The sequence below is a fragment of the Natator depressus genome, chromosome 5 (genome assembly GCF_965152275.1).
Source record: "Natator depressus isolate rNatDep1 chromosome 5, rNatDep2.hap1, whole genome shotgun sequence".
Taxonomy (NCBI): domain Eukaryota; kingdom Metazoa; phylum Chordata; order Testudines; family Cheloniidae; genus Natator; species Natator depressus.
Genome location: NC_134238.1, coordinates 50,286,904 through 50,303,697, shown reverse-complemented (window position 1 = coordinate 50,303,697; position 16,794 = coordinate 50,286,904). Strand labels below are relative to the sequence as shown.

At 40.3% G+C, this 16,794-nt stretch overlaps 1 long non-coding RNA gene across 1 annotated transcript in view; it reads right to left on the bottom strand.

The window, feature by feature from the left end:
* LOC141987448 (uncharacterized) overlaps positions 1 to 14,515 on the bottom strand; it is a 46,828-nt gene extending 32,313 nt beyond the window's left edge. Inside the window, exon 1 of the long non-coding RNA XR_012639530.1 lies at positions 14,379 to 14,515. This is a non-coding gene — a long non-coding RNA (uncharacterized LOC141987448). The remainder of the gene's footprint in view (positions 1 to 14,378) is intronic.
* Between the last annotated feature and the right edge of the window lie 2,279 nt (positions 14,516 to 16,794).

The following is a 16,794-nucleotide window of genomic DNA, read 5'->3' as shown; positions in this document are numbered from 1 at the left end:
ATGAGGCTAATGTCCAATTCTCATATTTGAGACTATTTTGTTACTCTATTTTAATTAAAAATTCCACTTCAAAAGCAATTCCCACCATATTCATGCCCTAATGAACCAGGATTTTTTTAAATGACAGTATATACACAGAGTATTTAATTTTTCAATGTTTTAATGTTCATTACCAGATATTTTAAGAAATTCACTGTGTGGAAATCATTTCTTAAGACAGGTGTCCTGAACATTTACCATGAACAATTATTTTCTTAGCTACAAGACTGACAAAAAAACTGAATGGCTTTTCACCCCAATCCTGATTTTTCTCAATGTAACGGATTGCTCACAAGTAACTTGGACATCAGATTTCTTGTCCATATGAATCAGAAAAAATGAAGTGGAAAGAGTCTTTATTTGATTTTTTTTCCCCAAAAAATAAGGAGAGAACAGAAAAAAGACAAAAGAATAAAAAAACAAAGGAATAGGAAGGGAGGGAAAGGAGAGGAAGGAAAAAGGTTTGGGGAAAAAGAGAATGACATCTCAGTTTCCATCTGCTAGGAATTAATCAAAGGTTTCTAACAAATAAGCTCAAATCTTCTCAAATTTGTCTGTGGTCCCTGTTCTCCGAAACATTGCCTAGTTTTCATCTGCCTGGTCAGCTGTGTGCTACAAGCACTGCTATAGAGAACCAAACTTTCCATGAGTTGGAGAGTTTCCAAGATGGTGGGATATATCCCAAAACAGTTCTGGGAAGTAATTTTTAAGGTGATATCCATTATATGCCTAGGGAGGTTGTGGAATCTCTATCATGGGAGATTTTTAAGAGCAGGTTAGACAAACACTGCTCAGGAATGGTCTATATAAATGGTGGGCAACTTGAAGCCCATCAGGGTAATCCGCTGGCAGGCCGCAAGATAGTTTGTTTACATTGACCAGCCGTACAGGCTGCAGGTTGCCCACCACTGGTCTAGATAATATAGTCCTGCCATGAGTGCAGGGGACTAGACTAGATAACCTCTCAAGGTCCCTTCTAGTCCTATGAGTCTATGATTATATTAATCTTTCAATCTACTTCTACTCAGAAGGATTGTATCCTGGGGCAGGCCCAACACATGTGAGCCAGAAGACTGATATCTCCAGCAGCAGCAGGCCGATGCACTGTAACCTATGTCCAGACCATTGTGAACAAAATATAACTTTCTGCTGGATCAGCCTTATTCATAGATCTGTAGGAGAGTTTTTATGATTTACAAGGCACTTCCCCATTGGCTAGGATTGAGAGATATCCACAAATCTTTGTTCCAAACCTGGTACAGGCAATCTAAATTAGAGAGGGTCTTTTGGGGTCAGGAAGTTGTATCAAGCTACAACTAGTTGGGTGAACCTACAGAGCTCTCTCCAGAATTGCTGTTGATGTGGAGTCTCTGGTACTCCCACCACATCATCTCTTGAAAGACATATTTGGTCCTGCTTAAGGAAAGGGAGTCATTCTTGTAAAAGTCATTTAAAAGTATTCAGGTCTGAACACTCAGTACAACTAAGGCTTTCTCTGATTCCCCTGCTCACAGACACACGTGCTAGCTTTCATCAAGCTAGCATAAGTAAAAATAGCAGTATAGCCATGGTAGCACTGGTAGCAGCAACAGGGGGATGGCTGAGCCATGTCAAGCACTTACTCACCAGTTTCAGACAGGTATGTACTCAGCGCAGCTCAGCTGTACTTCCGCTGCTACTACCAGTGCTACTGTGTCTAGACAGACATTTACACTCACACTAGCTTGACGAGAGCTAGCACAAGTATATTTACATGAGCAGGGGAATCACATTCCAAACTTGCAGTGTAGACGTAGAACTGAATATGGTTTTCTAACCAAAACAGCATCCCTTTTGAGAGCTTGGGTAAAATTCATTGTAGAAAAACATTGTGTATTCTACTACTCTGGGGATTGAAAGTACATAATTGTCAACTATTAAAAGAGCACATTTCCATTTTGAACTAATCAGTGTACCATTTTAATTATGTCTTGATAGCTTTGGAGCAAATGCAAACAAAAAGTGAAAATAGATCCCCTTTATAACTAACATGTACAGTATTATTTAAAGTTTGTGGTGTTGCTTAGTCAGCGAATAAAGAATTAGTGAACTGTAGGAAGCTTACTTTAATTATTTAATTATCCATTAGACTTGCAACATGATCTAGAAACTTCCCTTGTGCTTTCAGTAGTATATTCTGACAATGTGTGGTTGCTCTTATCTTCCCCCATTTCTTAACTCTACCTCCCAGTGACCATCCAGTGATAAGTGTATAGTGGTCACCATGAAAAAGCTAGTTTACTGGAGAGTGTTAGAAATGATACCACGTTTTCACCCCTAAACTCACTCTGGGAAGTAAGTGTGATAACTATCTGGCATTTGGTTGTAAATGCTGAGTTTAATGTCTGCTACTGTACATTGACTGACTTCACCATTAGAACTCCTAAGAGGACCACATCTCCTCAAAAATCAGTTCCCTGACTTGAAAAATTTTGTATTTTAATTAACAACCATCCCCTTAAAGAATGTTACAATCAGAGTACTATAAATAGAAAATATTAGTAATTTAAATTTTAATATAATCCTCTCTGTGATTATTTAGTTCATTCCAGGACAGCTAGCTTCAGATAATGACTAGTATTTCATTAAAAACTTCTATCTTAAAGAAGTCAGATTCTTGACCTAAATCATTGAATGTACGGTCAGTGATGTACATTTTGTCACAGCTTATTGCACTGCCTGTGCTAACAGCTGTTCTGATAAAATCACTGGCCCCAATTCTACACCAACTGAAGCGAATTATATGAGCTGAGGGAGAGGTATATAAAGCTGTTTTAATAAAAAATAATGTACTTGGGTAGCACCTTTGATATTAGAGAACCCCTCTGTATGCTTTCCAAACTCAGACTCACAACAGCTCTGTAAGGTGTCTCCATTTTATACAGAGGTTAATTCATTGCCCAAACTCACAAGGTAAATCAGTAGCAGAGCTGAGAATAGAAACCATTTGACTATCTTCCCTCATTGTTATGCTGCTAATGTTTCGTGTGTGGTGTGTTGTCCTATGCAGCGTTTTCTGCTGTTCTCAACAAGCATTTTTAATTTGTTATTTTGGTGATTTTTCTTTCTTGCTGACAGAAAATTAGATGCACCAACAAATTAAATTAGTAAAATAAGGGATCTTTTGATCATACGTCTTTATTTAACCTTGTGGGAGGAGGGATATACATTGTTTATGAAAATGTGCCCTTCCTGTGAACTGAATTTTAATAATTTTTACATCTGCCTTGTTCATTTCAATTTAGAACGAGTACCACTTCCTTTTATAATGCACTGTAACTGTGAGTACTCAACAGTACCTCAAATAACTGCCACTTTATGCTGTTGGAACAATGTGCTGTGGGAAAAATATGACAAATTTGCATTTTCATTATTTTTAAACAAAATGTTCAAACTGTAGGTCACCGGGGTCCTATCCAACCATTCTCCAACATCAAAGACCATGTTACACACTGCAAACAAAGTATAAATTTTACTTCAGATCTTTCACTACTGCAGTCTCCTCCTTTCTGGCACAGAAGACTCACTTTGGCACACCTGTTTAGTCTACTCAAAATGCTGCTGAAAAATAATAATATGACCCACTTTTCTGACTATGTCTAGCCCCTCTTTCCTTCCCCTCACTGGCTTCCCCTTCACTTTGTATCAAATTGAAGCTCCTTTTCTTAGCCTTCAAGGCCCCACTTATCCTTGCTTCTGCCTCTATCTTCCCTCGTCTCCTTGACCCCCTTCACTCTGCTTAACCAACATAACCAACTGAATCCTTCATGACTTCTCTCGCTCATCTCCAGGCCTTGTTCCATACAGCTTGGAACATCCAGACCTGGTCTGGCTTTCTCATTTTGAGTTAGTCTTTAACACACTTCTTCCAAAAGGCCTATATAAGTCTTACTGTCATCCTGCTATACCCAGAGAGAAATATTGGCTAATCAATCTGACAACAGATAAGCAAAATGTTATAGCTAGAATAATTTCATACATTCAACCAAGAAACTAACAAGTCTCAAGCTATGTACGGTGGCAAACTATTTTTAGGGCTTTTAAGATACAGGATTTTTATCTTTTGTGATTGGAACACCATCTTCCTCATCCATCCCAGGTATGGCATACAATGTGGGAGAGACCCACCATGAACGTCACCAGAGTAAAAGTTGTACAGAAAATGTTAAATGATTTGTAGTTAACATAAATAATTTTCTACAACTGTGAACCCTCCTCCATTCATGAATAAAAATTTGATGTAAATAACTTACAATAATGAAAGGGGAAGAACTGGTCTGTATGTGATGAAATGGAGTCCAAAGTGAATGCCTATCACAATGAAGGACAGAATAGTCTCCTACAAATTTCTCCACTTAACTGTTCAGAGAAGGTGAATGGGTAAATGTGGGTCTGTCTGTTCAGGAACCATGTTCAGAGAATAGATAAGTTGCCCACTTCTTTGACAGGTTTTATTTTTAGATAGTAGGTACTCAGTATTTTCTAAAATCAGGGCTTTTTAAGATGTCTAAAATTGTGCAGAAAAAAAAAAATCAAGGTATCCAAAATTCAATAGTCTCTTTTGAAAATATAGTCCATAGTCGGAATTTACACAGGACATTCTTCAAGTTTGTACCTGTAGCTACATTTTACTGCTTTCTCCAAAGAGCAACAGGATACAATTGCCACATTTGTCTGGTACGCTTAAGCAGGCCCTTACTCCCATAATTCTCCCACTCCATCAAAATGGGAAACAGTTTTTTATTTTGTTGCTTGAAGAAAAAATAACGTATCCAAAATACAACTTTCCCACACTGTTTACTCTTTTATATTATTCTCTGGATTAGTACATGATGCTGTAAGAAGCCATAGATTTTAATTGTGTTCTAATACATGGGAAAATGTGGGGCTTTTTCCTCAGCTCTATGCAAGTTAAGTGCAATGAATAGTGTAGCATGGTGAGTGACAGAATAATTACCAGTCACTAAGGAACGTATAGTACAGATATAATTTAATCCCCCTCATTCATGCTTTCTTGAGAACAAAGTGTTCTAAACATGTTAAAAATTAAATATAAAAGAATAGTAAGTGCTAGCAAGACACCTAAAACCAGAGGGTCTGCACTATAGGTGAAAAAAGACTACCATTGACATTACTGTAACTTGCCTGTTTCTATTAAAAATTTAGAATTGAGTTGTGGGGCACCTTTTGCATCAAAAATGGAAATTTAAATAACATTTTAAATAACTTTTTCTGTGGGTCAGTGTTTTAATGCACTGCCATGATCAGACTGCCCTCATGAGCAACATCAGGCAAACTCTAACAATAGGCCTCCATAAAGCATTTATGGAGAATGAGGGAGAGATCTGTATTTTGTATCACTGTTATATATACACTCCGTTCACCTCCTTGATGTTATTCTGTATGACTCCGTGAAGTTAAATCTAATGAGGTTGTTAGAGGAGAACAAAATGGAAACAAAACAATGACAGATAAGGCATCTCCAGGGAAAATACCAGGGGTCCTTAAGAGACCATGAGTGACCTATTAATTGGAATATGCCTATCTGTCTGTCTCCAGCCAGGTTAACAGTCTGTTTTTTCAAGGCCAGAGCCTAAAATAAAAGAACACTAAGGCTACGGCTACAGCTACACTATGCAGCTTTAGTGACACGGCTACAGCCGTGCCGCTAAAGGCCGTGCAGTGTAGCTGCTGTTTGTCGGCAGGAGAGAGCTCTCCTGCCGACAAAAAACTTCCACCCCCCCAAACAGCGGCAGCGGCTTTACCGGCAGGAAAGCACTCCTGCCGACAAAGTACTGTTCACACCGGTGCTTTTCGATGATAAAACTTTTGTCATTGGGGGCAGGGTTTAACACCCCTGAACAACAAAAGTTTTGCCGAGGAAGTGCCCTTCTTTAGAGAAAGGGTGTGAGTAGGTAATTGCTGCTCTGAGAGATGCAGAGAAACCTCAGGACAGCTGTCTGTTTCTCCCAGCCCAGAGATAAAAGCTGGACTAAGTGGTGCTTACCAAAATTTACCAGGAAAGGATTAAGTTCAGGTGAGACCAGAGGCATATACACTGTTGTTATTTTAACTCTTTTCTCTGCTTCTTATGAACATTTGTTTTGAAGATTATAATATTTGTTAAATTGTATAGGCCTTTCCCATAAAAGTATTATCAGAAGTGCAGTAGTAAATTTTTTAAAAGTTAGTCTTTTGACATGACCAAAAAAAATACTCCTACAACCCTTGAGTGGAAAACACAAGGTATTTCAAGCTTCAGGTAGAGGAGTAAAACCATATCAAAAAATTATCTGACAGCACAGTAGAATGAAACATCTGAGACAAAGAAATAGCATGCCAGCTCTGGGCTCTTCTGCGGATTCTTACTGTAACTCCAGTTTTCATTTGTATTTCTCTCTTTAACAGAACCTTTCTTTAAAATATTTTTAGAAATAAATTGAACTTTTTGTAAAATTTTCCACTTTCAACACTTAAGGGATATGTATTTTAATAGAGAAGGATTATGGATGATCCTCAGCAAACTTGGTTGCCCACCAAAACTGGTAAAGGTCATTCGTTTATTCACAAGGGGATGCAAGGTCAGGTACTTTTTAATGGAGATCTCACAGACTCCTTTCCCATTTCAAATGGAGTCAAACAAGGTTGTGTCCTTGCCCCTGTACTCTTTAACCTCTTGTTCACTACGGTTCTCAACCATGCTACAAACAGGTTCAACAGAGGCATATACATCAGATACAGACACGACGGTTCAGTCTACAATCTTATGAGGCTTAAAGCAAAAACAAAAGTAACAGAACTACTAATAAGAAAAGCACTCTTTGTGAATGGATGATTGTGCCCTCCTAGCACACACGGGGGAGATCTCCAGTGCATCATAGATCACTTCGCTGAAGCATCAAAATTGTTTGGTCTCACAATCAGCCTGGAGAAAACTGTGGTGTTGTATCAATCATCTTCACCACTCCATGCCATGTCTCCTAGCATATCCATTAATGGAATCCAACTAAAGCAAGTTGATAATTTTACCTATCTCGCCAGCAGCATCTCTAATGATGGATCTCTTGACAAAGATCACAAACAGGATACAGAAATTGTCTCAGTCACTAGGCAAGCTATATAGAAAAGTCTTGAAATCCCATAACATTACCCTCTTAACAAAAATAAAACTTTATAATGCTTTTGTGCTTACATCTCTCCTCTACAACTGAGAGACCTGGACACCATATAAATGGCATATCAAACAACTAGAGGGCTTTCATATGCTATCTATCTCTGCGCGCCATTATGGGGATCCACTGGCAAGACAAAATTACCAACCGGAGGTTCTCCAAAAGTCAAATGCCACAAGCATCAAGGCCATGCTAATAAAAGCCCAACTACGCTGGGCTGGTCACATCATTAGGATGCCTGAATATTGACTCCCCAGAAAAATTGTCTATGGAGAATTGGCACAAGGATATCGGAATCAAGACCGCCCCAGAAAGCACTACAAGTACAGCATCAAGAACAGCACACACTTTGGTGCAATAAAATCAGATGATCTCGAGAAGGCTGTGTCAAATAGATCAGCATTGCAACATACAACACTCAGAGCTTTCCAAGCCTTTGAAGAGGACAGAAATAATTGATTGTTAGCTGCAAGACAAAAAGTGTCATACTACTGCTAAAGCTACCAAGATGCTCACCAATGACTTTGTCTGCCTGATCTGCTCATGAGCATGCGCCTCATGCTTTGGACTTCAGAGTCACTCCAGAATCCACAAAGAGAGAGAGCATGAAAATGTCATCAGTGAACCAATGGACTACATGAGAACCATTACCAATGACAGTCACAATTTCAAATAACTAACAAGTGAATATATCTGATGCTAGAAGAGTTAAATTCTATTTCTCAGCTGACTTGTTAGCAATTTACTTAATTCACTTAAGCATTTTATTTCGAGCGTATTCCAGCAAAACAATAACCACCCATCTGTTACACAATGGTCTAACACGTGAGCTGTGAGCCATAATTTCACGTACTATAAAAGTGGAAAGAGGAAGGGAGATGGACTCAGGAGCATTGCAAAAATATATACTCGTAATTTTAGGTCCCATAGAAACTGAAATAATTTGTTACAAAAGTACTCAAACAATGACAATATAATTATGACTATCTTTGAGACCTTCTGGAGGACGGGAGAGATACCAGAGGACTGGAAAAGGGCAAACATAGTACCTATCTATAAAAAAGGTAATAAGGACAACCCAGAGAATTACACACCAGTCAGCTTAACTTCAGTACCCAGAAAGATAATGGAGCGAATATCAATCAATTTGTAAAAACAATGAAGAGTCCTTGTGGCACCTTAGAGACTAACAAATTTATTTGGGCTTTATAAGCTTTCGTGGGCTATAACCCACTTCATCAGATGCATGAAGTGAAAAATACAGTAGGCAGGTATAAATATACAGCACATGGCAGAGGGGCATTGCTGGCACATGATGGCATATATCACATTGGTAGATGTGCAGGTGAACGAGCCTCTGATAGTGTGGCTGATGTGGTTAGGTCCTATGATGATGTCCCTTCAATAGATATGTGGACAGAGTTGGCAACGGGCTTTGTTGCAGGGATTGGTTCCTGGGTTAGTGGTTCTGTTATGTGGTGTGTAGTTGCTGGTGAGTATTTGCTTCAGGTTGGGGGGCTGTCTGTCTCCCAAGGTCTGTGAGAGTGAGGGATCATCCTTCAGGATAGGTTGTAGATCCTTGATGATGCACTGGAGAGGTTTTAGCTGGGGGCTGTAGGTGACGGCTAGTGGCATTTTTTGTTGGGTCTGTCCTGTAGTAAGTGACTTCTGGGTACCCTTCTGGCTCTGTCAATCTGTTTCTTCACTTCCCCAGGTGGGTATTGTAGTTTTAAGAACGCTTGATAGAGATCCTGTAGGTGTTTGTCTCTGTCTGAGGGATTGGAGCAAATGTGGTTGTATCTTAGGGTTTGGCTGTAGACAGTGGATCATGTGATGTGGTATGGATGAAAGCTGGAGGCATGTAGGTAGCATAGCGGTCAGTAGGTTTCCGGTATAGGGTGGTGTTTATGTGGCCATCGCTTATTTGCACTGTAGTGTCCAGGAAGTGGATCTCTTGTGTGGACTGGTCCAGGCTGAGGTTGATGGTCGGGTGGAAATTGTTGAAATCATGGGTGGAATTCCTCAAGGGCCTCCTTCCCCTGGGTCCAGATGATGAAGATATCATCAATGTAGCACAAGTAGAGTAGGGGCACTAGGGGATGAGAGCTGAGGAGGCGTTGTTCTAAGTCAGCCATAAAAATGTTGGCATACTGTGGGGCCATGCGGGTACCAATAGCAGTGCCACTGACTTGAAGGTATAGATCGTCCCCAAATCTGAAATAGTGGTGGGTGAGGACAAAGTCACAAATCTCAGCCACCAGGTCTGCCATGACATTATCGGGGTTACTGTTCCTGACAGCTTGTAGTCCATCTTTGTGTGGAATGTTGGCGTAGAGAGCTTCTACATCCATAGTGGCTAGGATGGTGTTTTCTGGAAGATCACCAATGCATTGTAGTTTCCTCAGGAAGTCAGTGGTGTCTCGAAGATAGCTGGGAGTGCTGGTAGCGTAGGGCCTGAGGAGAGAGTCCACATAGCCAGACAATCCTGCCATCAGGGTGCCAATGCCTGAGATGATGAGTCCAGTATTGCCAGGTTTATGGATCTTGGTAGCAGATAAAATACCCCTGGTCGGGGCATTAAGAGTGTGTCTGTGTAGATTTGTTCCTGTGCTTCTTCAGGGAGTTTCTTGAGCAGATGGTGTAGTTTCTTTTGGTAACCCTCAGTGGAATCAGAGGGTAATGGCATGTAGAATGTGGCGTCAGAGAGTTGCCTAGCAGTCTCTCGTTCACACTCCAACCTATTCACGATGACTACAGCACCTCCTTTGTCAGCCTTTTTGATTATAATGTCAGTGTTGTTTCTGGGGCTGTGGATGGCATTGTGTTCTGCATGGCTGAGGTTATGGGGCAAGTGATGCTGCTTTTCCACAATTTCAGCCCGTGCACGTCGGCGGAAGCACTCAATGTAGAAGTCCATTCTGTTGTTTCGACCGTCAGGAGGAGTCCATGCAGAATCTTTTTTCTTGTAGCGTTGGTAGGAAGGTTTCTGTGGGTTAGTGCACTCTTCAGTGGTGTAGTGGAAATATTCCTTGAGTCAGAGACGGTGAAAGTAGGATTCCAGGTCACCGCAGAACTGTATCATGTTTGTGGGGGTGGTGGGGCAGAAGGAGAGGCCCCGAGATAGGACAGACTCTTCTACTGGGCTAAGAGTGTAGCTGGATAGATTAACAATATTGTTGGGTGAGTTAAGGGTACCACTTTTGTGGCCCTTCGTGGCATGTAGGTGTTTAGATAGTTTAGTGTCCTTTTTCCTCTGTAGAGAAGCAAAGTGTGTGTTGTAAATGGTTTGTCTAGTCCAACTCTGTCCGCATATCTATTCAAGGGACACTATCATAGGACCTAACCTCATCGGTCACACTATCAGGGGCTCATTCACCTGCACATCTACCAATGTGATATATGCCATCTTGTGCCAGCAATGCCCCTCTGCCATGTACATTGGCCAAACTGGACAGTCTCTATGCAAAAAAATAAATGGACACAAATCAGACATCAAGAACGGTAACATTCAAAAACCAGTAGGAGAGCACTTCAATCTCCCTGGACACTCATTAACAGACTTAAATGTGGCCAAAAAAACTTCTTCAACAAAAAACTTCAAAAACAGACTTCAACAAGAAACTGCAGAGCTGGAATTAATTTGCAAACTTGACACTATCAAATTAGGCCTGAATAAAGACTGGGGAGTGGCTGGGTCACTACAAAAAGTAATTTTCCCTCTGATACTCACACCTTCTTGTCAACTGTTGTGAATGGGCCACATCCACCCTGATTGAATTGGCGTCGTTAGCACTGACTCCCCACTTGGTAAGGCAACTCCCATCTTTTCATGTGCTGTATATTTATACCTGCCTACTGTATTTTTCACTCCATGCATCTGATGAAGTGGATTATAGCCCACGAAAGCTTATGCCCAAATAAATTTGTTAGTTTCTAAGGTGCTAGAAGGACTCCTTGTTGTTTTTGCTGATACAGACTAACACGGCCACCCCTCTGAAACCAATCAATTTGTAACACCAAAAAGAAAATAAGGTAATAAGTACCTGTCAAAATGGATTTTTCAAGAAGAAATCATGTCAAACCAACCTAATATCTTTCTTTGACAAAGTAAAAAGTCTTGTGGATGGGGATGGGAGAGGCAAAAAGCAGTAGATGTTAAATACCTTGACTTTAATAAGGCTTTTCATACTGTCTCACTTGAGCTTCTCAGAAACAAACTAGAGAAATATAGCCTAGAGGAATTACTATAAGGTGAGTACACAACTGACTGGAAAGCCATACTCAGAGTAGTTATCAATTATTCATAATCGAGCTGGAAGGGCATATTGAGTGGTGTGCCACATGGATCTGTCCTGAGTCTGGTTCTATTCAATATGTTCATAAATGATTTGGCTCATGGCATAAAGAGTACACTTATAAAGTTGGGGGAGGGGATCAAGCTTGGAGGGGTTGTAAGCGAGTTGGAGGATACGATTAAAATTCAAAATGACTTTGACAAACTGGAGACAGTCTGACTTAAATAGGATGAAATTCAATAAGGAAAAGTGCATGTACTACACTTAGGAAGGATTAATTAATTGCACAAATACAAAATGAGAAATGACTGCCTAAAGAAGGAGTACTTCAGAAAAGGATCTGGGAGATATAGTGGATCACCAACTAAATATGGGTACACAGTATAATGCTGTTGCAAAAAAAAAGTGAACATCACTCTAGAATGTATTAGCAGGGTTGTTGTAAGCAAGACACGAGAAGTAATTCTTCCAATATACTCAGCACTGATAAAGCCTCAATTGAAGTATTGCGTCCAGGTCTGGGCACTACACTTCAGGAAAGATGTGGAAAAATTGGAGAAATTTCAGAGGAGAGCAACAAAAATGATTAAAGATCTAGAAAACATGACTATGAGGAAAGATTGGGGTGGAGGGAAATTTGGGTTTGTTTAGTCTGGAGAAGAGAATAGAATCATAGAATCATAGAATCATAGAATATCAGGGTTGGAAGGGACCCCAGAAGGTCATCTAGTCCAACCCCCTGCTCGAAGCAGGACCAATTCCCAGTTAAATCATCCCAGCCAGGGCTTTGTCAAGCCTGACCTTAAAAACCTCTAAGGAAGGAGATTCCACCACCTCCCTAGGTAACGCATTCCAGTGTTTCACCACCCTCTTAGTGAAAAAGTTTTTCCTAATATCCAATCTAAACCTCCCCCACTGCAACTTGAAGACGGAGGGAGGACACAATAGTCCTCAAGTATGTACAAGGTTGTTATAAAGAGGACGGTGATATATTGTTCTCCTTAGCCACTGAGGACAGGACAAGAACTAATGGTCTTAACTTGCAGCAAGGGAGATTTAGGTTAGCAAAAACTTCCTAAGTGTAATGGTAGTTAAGCACTGGAACAAACTACCTCAGGAGGTTGCAGAATCTCCATCACTGGAGGTTTTTAAGATCAGGTTAGACAAACACCTGCAAGGTATGATATGTAACAGTGGTTCTCAGACTTTTGTATTGGTGACCCCTGTCACACAGCAAGCCTATGAATGCGACCCCCTTAAAAATTAAAAACTTTTTTTATATTTAACACAATTATAAATGGTGGAGGCAAAGTGGGGCTTCAAGGTGGAGGCTGACAGCTTGCGACCCCCTAAGAGAACCCCTGATATATAATACTCAGTCCTTCCTCAGTGTGGGGGATTGGACTAGATGATTTATCGAGGACCCTTCCAGGCTTCCAAGTTTATGGATTATAAACTAAAGTACAAATAAATACATAAAATAAAACCACCACTACAAAAAAAGACTCAAACCAAGTGTGATGCGTTCAGTCACAGAGACCCCCCCTTGGGACTGCCACCTGACGTGCTGGAATTACCTCTGAGCCCATTTCCCCTGCCAGCTTGGGGCTCCAGAACCCTGCTTTGTTAAGCCAGACACCCTGGCCTATTCCAACAAAGACCCAGGTCTGATCCATGCCCTCAAAGCTGCAGACTTGAACCAAAAACTGCTCAGCAGGTCACCTATTTCCAGCATCCAGACACCCAGCTCCCAATGGTATCCAAACCCCAAATAAATCCATTTTACTCTGTATAAAGCTATACAAGGTAAATCCATAAATCGTCCACCCTCTATAACACTGATAGAGAGATATGCACAGCTGTTTGCTCCCCAAGGTATTAATCACTTGCTCTGGGTTCAATAATAAACAAAAGTGATTTTATTAAGTATAAAAAGTAGGATTTAAGTGGTTTCAAGTAATAACAGACAGAACAAAGTAAGTCACCAAGCAAAATAAAGCAAAACATGCAAGTCTAAGTCTAATACATTAAGAAACCGTTTACAGGTAAAATCTCACCCTCAGAGATGTTCCAATAAGCTTCTTTCACAGACTAGACTCCTTTCTAGTCTGGGCCCAATCCTTTCATCTGGTACAGTCCTTGTGAGTTCCAGCAGACATCTTAGGTGGAAACTAGGGGTGTTCTCATGACTGGCAGCCTCCTTTGTTCTCTTCCACTCTCTTTTTTAGCTTTGGCACAAGGCAGGAATCTTTTGTCTCTCTGGATCCCCACCCCTCCTGCTATATGGAAAAGCACCAGATTTAAGACGGATTCCACCATTCTTCCTGGGCTGGCTTACATGAACATGGGAAGGCTTTAAAATAAACAGACAACCAATTGTCCTAATCAATGGGAGCCGTCAAGATTCTAAACCATCATCAATGGCCCACGCTTTGCATAATTACAGTAGTACCTCAGAGTTATACTTTATATTTCTAGCTTCAGATACAAGAATGATACATACATACAAACAGGATGAACACACACAGTAGATTATAAGCTTTGTAATGATACCTTACAAGAGACCTTTTGCATAAGCCTATTCCAGTTACATCTTATTTACACTCTCATAAGCATATTTCCATAAAACATTGTGGAGTGCACTGTCACACCAAGCTTTCAGCCTGAACAAAGTATTCTCAGCTTCTTGCAGACTTCTGCCTAAAACCAAGCTTTTCTAGCTAGTTGGACTAAGTCATTCTCTACTACAGAAAGACTCTGCCTGTGTTAAACTCCCAGTTTAGATTGAATCTTTCATAACTGCAACAAACCTCCCCCAGGCTTCTCAAATTACCTCCTTCTTTGAATTCCGGAGCAGTCCTCTTTCTAAGACAAGCATCCAGAGGAGTATATCAACTGAAGCAAGTGTCTGATTAAGCCCAGCCTGCAATTTAGACAGCCTTTCATGGCTGAAACAGATATTTCTACAGGAAATCCTTCAATGCTGGAGCAGGCCTCTAAGTCCCCAGCAATGCTGTAACTAAGCATTTCAGGGCTGGGGGTAAGCAAGCATATTTGCGCTCCCTACTGTTGGGTTTTTTCATTTTTCCAGCCTCACAGCTTCATGCCCTGGGCAGCTGCCCTGCTATGGTTACGGCCTTGATTCCCAGATTTGAATGGCTCTTTCAAAGCTAAAGCAAACTATATAGCTTGTTACCATGGACTCCCACTATTTAATTTGTTTTAAAGCACATTGGTCTCTGTCAGGATGAGCGTGTTATAAATGTGAGTACTTATCATTACTGCTGTTATGTAAATCTCCAAGAATTGAACTAGGAATCCAACCAGAATCTATTGTTTATTAGCTTCACTATTTTATCCAATTATTGATGGACCAGTTAATCTTCAGCCCTACTTCGGGATTGAAAAGGCCTCAGTTGTATTCAGTAGCTCCAAGAGTTGTTCATCTTCTAGTACATGCCATGTATTATCAGGAACAGTATGTGATAATATTAATAGTAATTCAAATGATCTTAGAAAAATTAAGTGGGGTATAGACCTTGTACTTTACTCAGTGAAATGTGCAATTCAACTAGTAAAAGTATGCAAAATTTCTTCCACATGATGAATATTTAGCTAGTGAATGGTTGTGAGATGACTTGTGTCATGCAGGGGTGATTTGTTTACTTTTCCTGGTTGCTGTCATTAGAGAGGATTTTACACACCTACTGCTATATAACGTATACCAACTTTTCTCTGATCAAGCAGAACAATTACTTTTCTGATTGACATGATTAGGCTACCTCAATAGGTAGACAACTCAAATATTTTCAGGATTTATGTTCCTTTTCTTGGGCAAAATGACTTTACTCACAGAAATCTGTAATAAGAGAAATGTATTACTAAATACAAATTATTTACTCCTTATCAAAGGTAGTAGTATGTAACACAAGATCTTTGAAAATAGTGTATTTGACATGAGCACAGGACTTAAATCATCCCCTACTTCACAAGACATTTACAGAATGGGAAAGGTTACATTTAATGATTCATTAGACTGAAGAGGCACAAAACCTGATGCATTGCTATCCACTTAAGAAATGAGCTAATGGCCACAGATTTATACGAGTAAACTATTTGTGTTATTAAATGTGTGTCCAGAGCCTTGGATGGATGTCCTATTGTGTGGAGTCTTTAAGATCAAAATCTAATTATATGGAAGGGTGAAGGTGAAGGCCTTCTAACTTTGAAAACCCTGAAGCTAAGGGAGCAAAGTCCTGATCCAAACCCATGGTTCTCAGATCATCCTCACGTATGACAATCCCTCTGCATGCCCTGGTCTGTGATCTTTCACTTGGCAACATACCCTTGACCGACTTCTGAGTGGGATAAAAATGAATGGTTCAAAAGTTAATGCTGTTCACCAGAAACCCAGGGTCAAGTTCAGACAGAAGCATGCAGAATCAGATATCACAATGCTGGGCATGGTATAGGAGTCTTAATATTTAGATCGAGCTTCTGCTCCAACCTCCAGCCAGCCACTCCCCCTGAAATCCTGTGGAACCCCAAAAGCTATGGCTATGCGGAAGAGGTAGTGGTGGATTAGAGACAGTAAGTAGCTCTGTACCCTTTCTTCTAAAATTTTCAGATCCTTTCCATACCTTGAAGTGGAGAGGAGGGCTACAATATGTATCTTGATCTATCACATCAGAAAAAGAAAACAGAAGATTAGAGCAGTGGTTCTCAGCCTTTCCAGACTATTATACCCTTTTCAGGAGTCTGATTTATCTTGCATACTCCAAGTTTCACCTCACTTAAAAACTACTTGCTTACAAAATCAGACATAACAATACAGAAGGGTCATAGCCCACTATTACTGAAAAATTCCTTACTTCCTCATTTTGTCTATATGAAATTTTAGTTTCTACTGACTTTGCTAGTGCTTTTATGTAGCCTGTTGTAAAACTAGGCAAATATCTAGATGAGTTGATTTACCCCCTGAAAGATCTCTGCGTACCCCTACGGGTACTCATATCTCTGGTTCAGAACCACTGAATTAGAGCAAGAAAGTTCCGTAGAAAATAACAAAGACCGAGAGCCACTCACATGTTCTCTATGTATATAAACCTCCCCACTGTATTTTCCACTGAATGCATCCGATGAAGTGAGCTGTAGCTCAAGAAAGCTTATGCTTAAATAAATTTGTTAGCCTCTAAGGTGCCACAAGTACTCCTTTTCTTTTTGTGAATACAGACTAACACGGCTGCTAC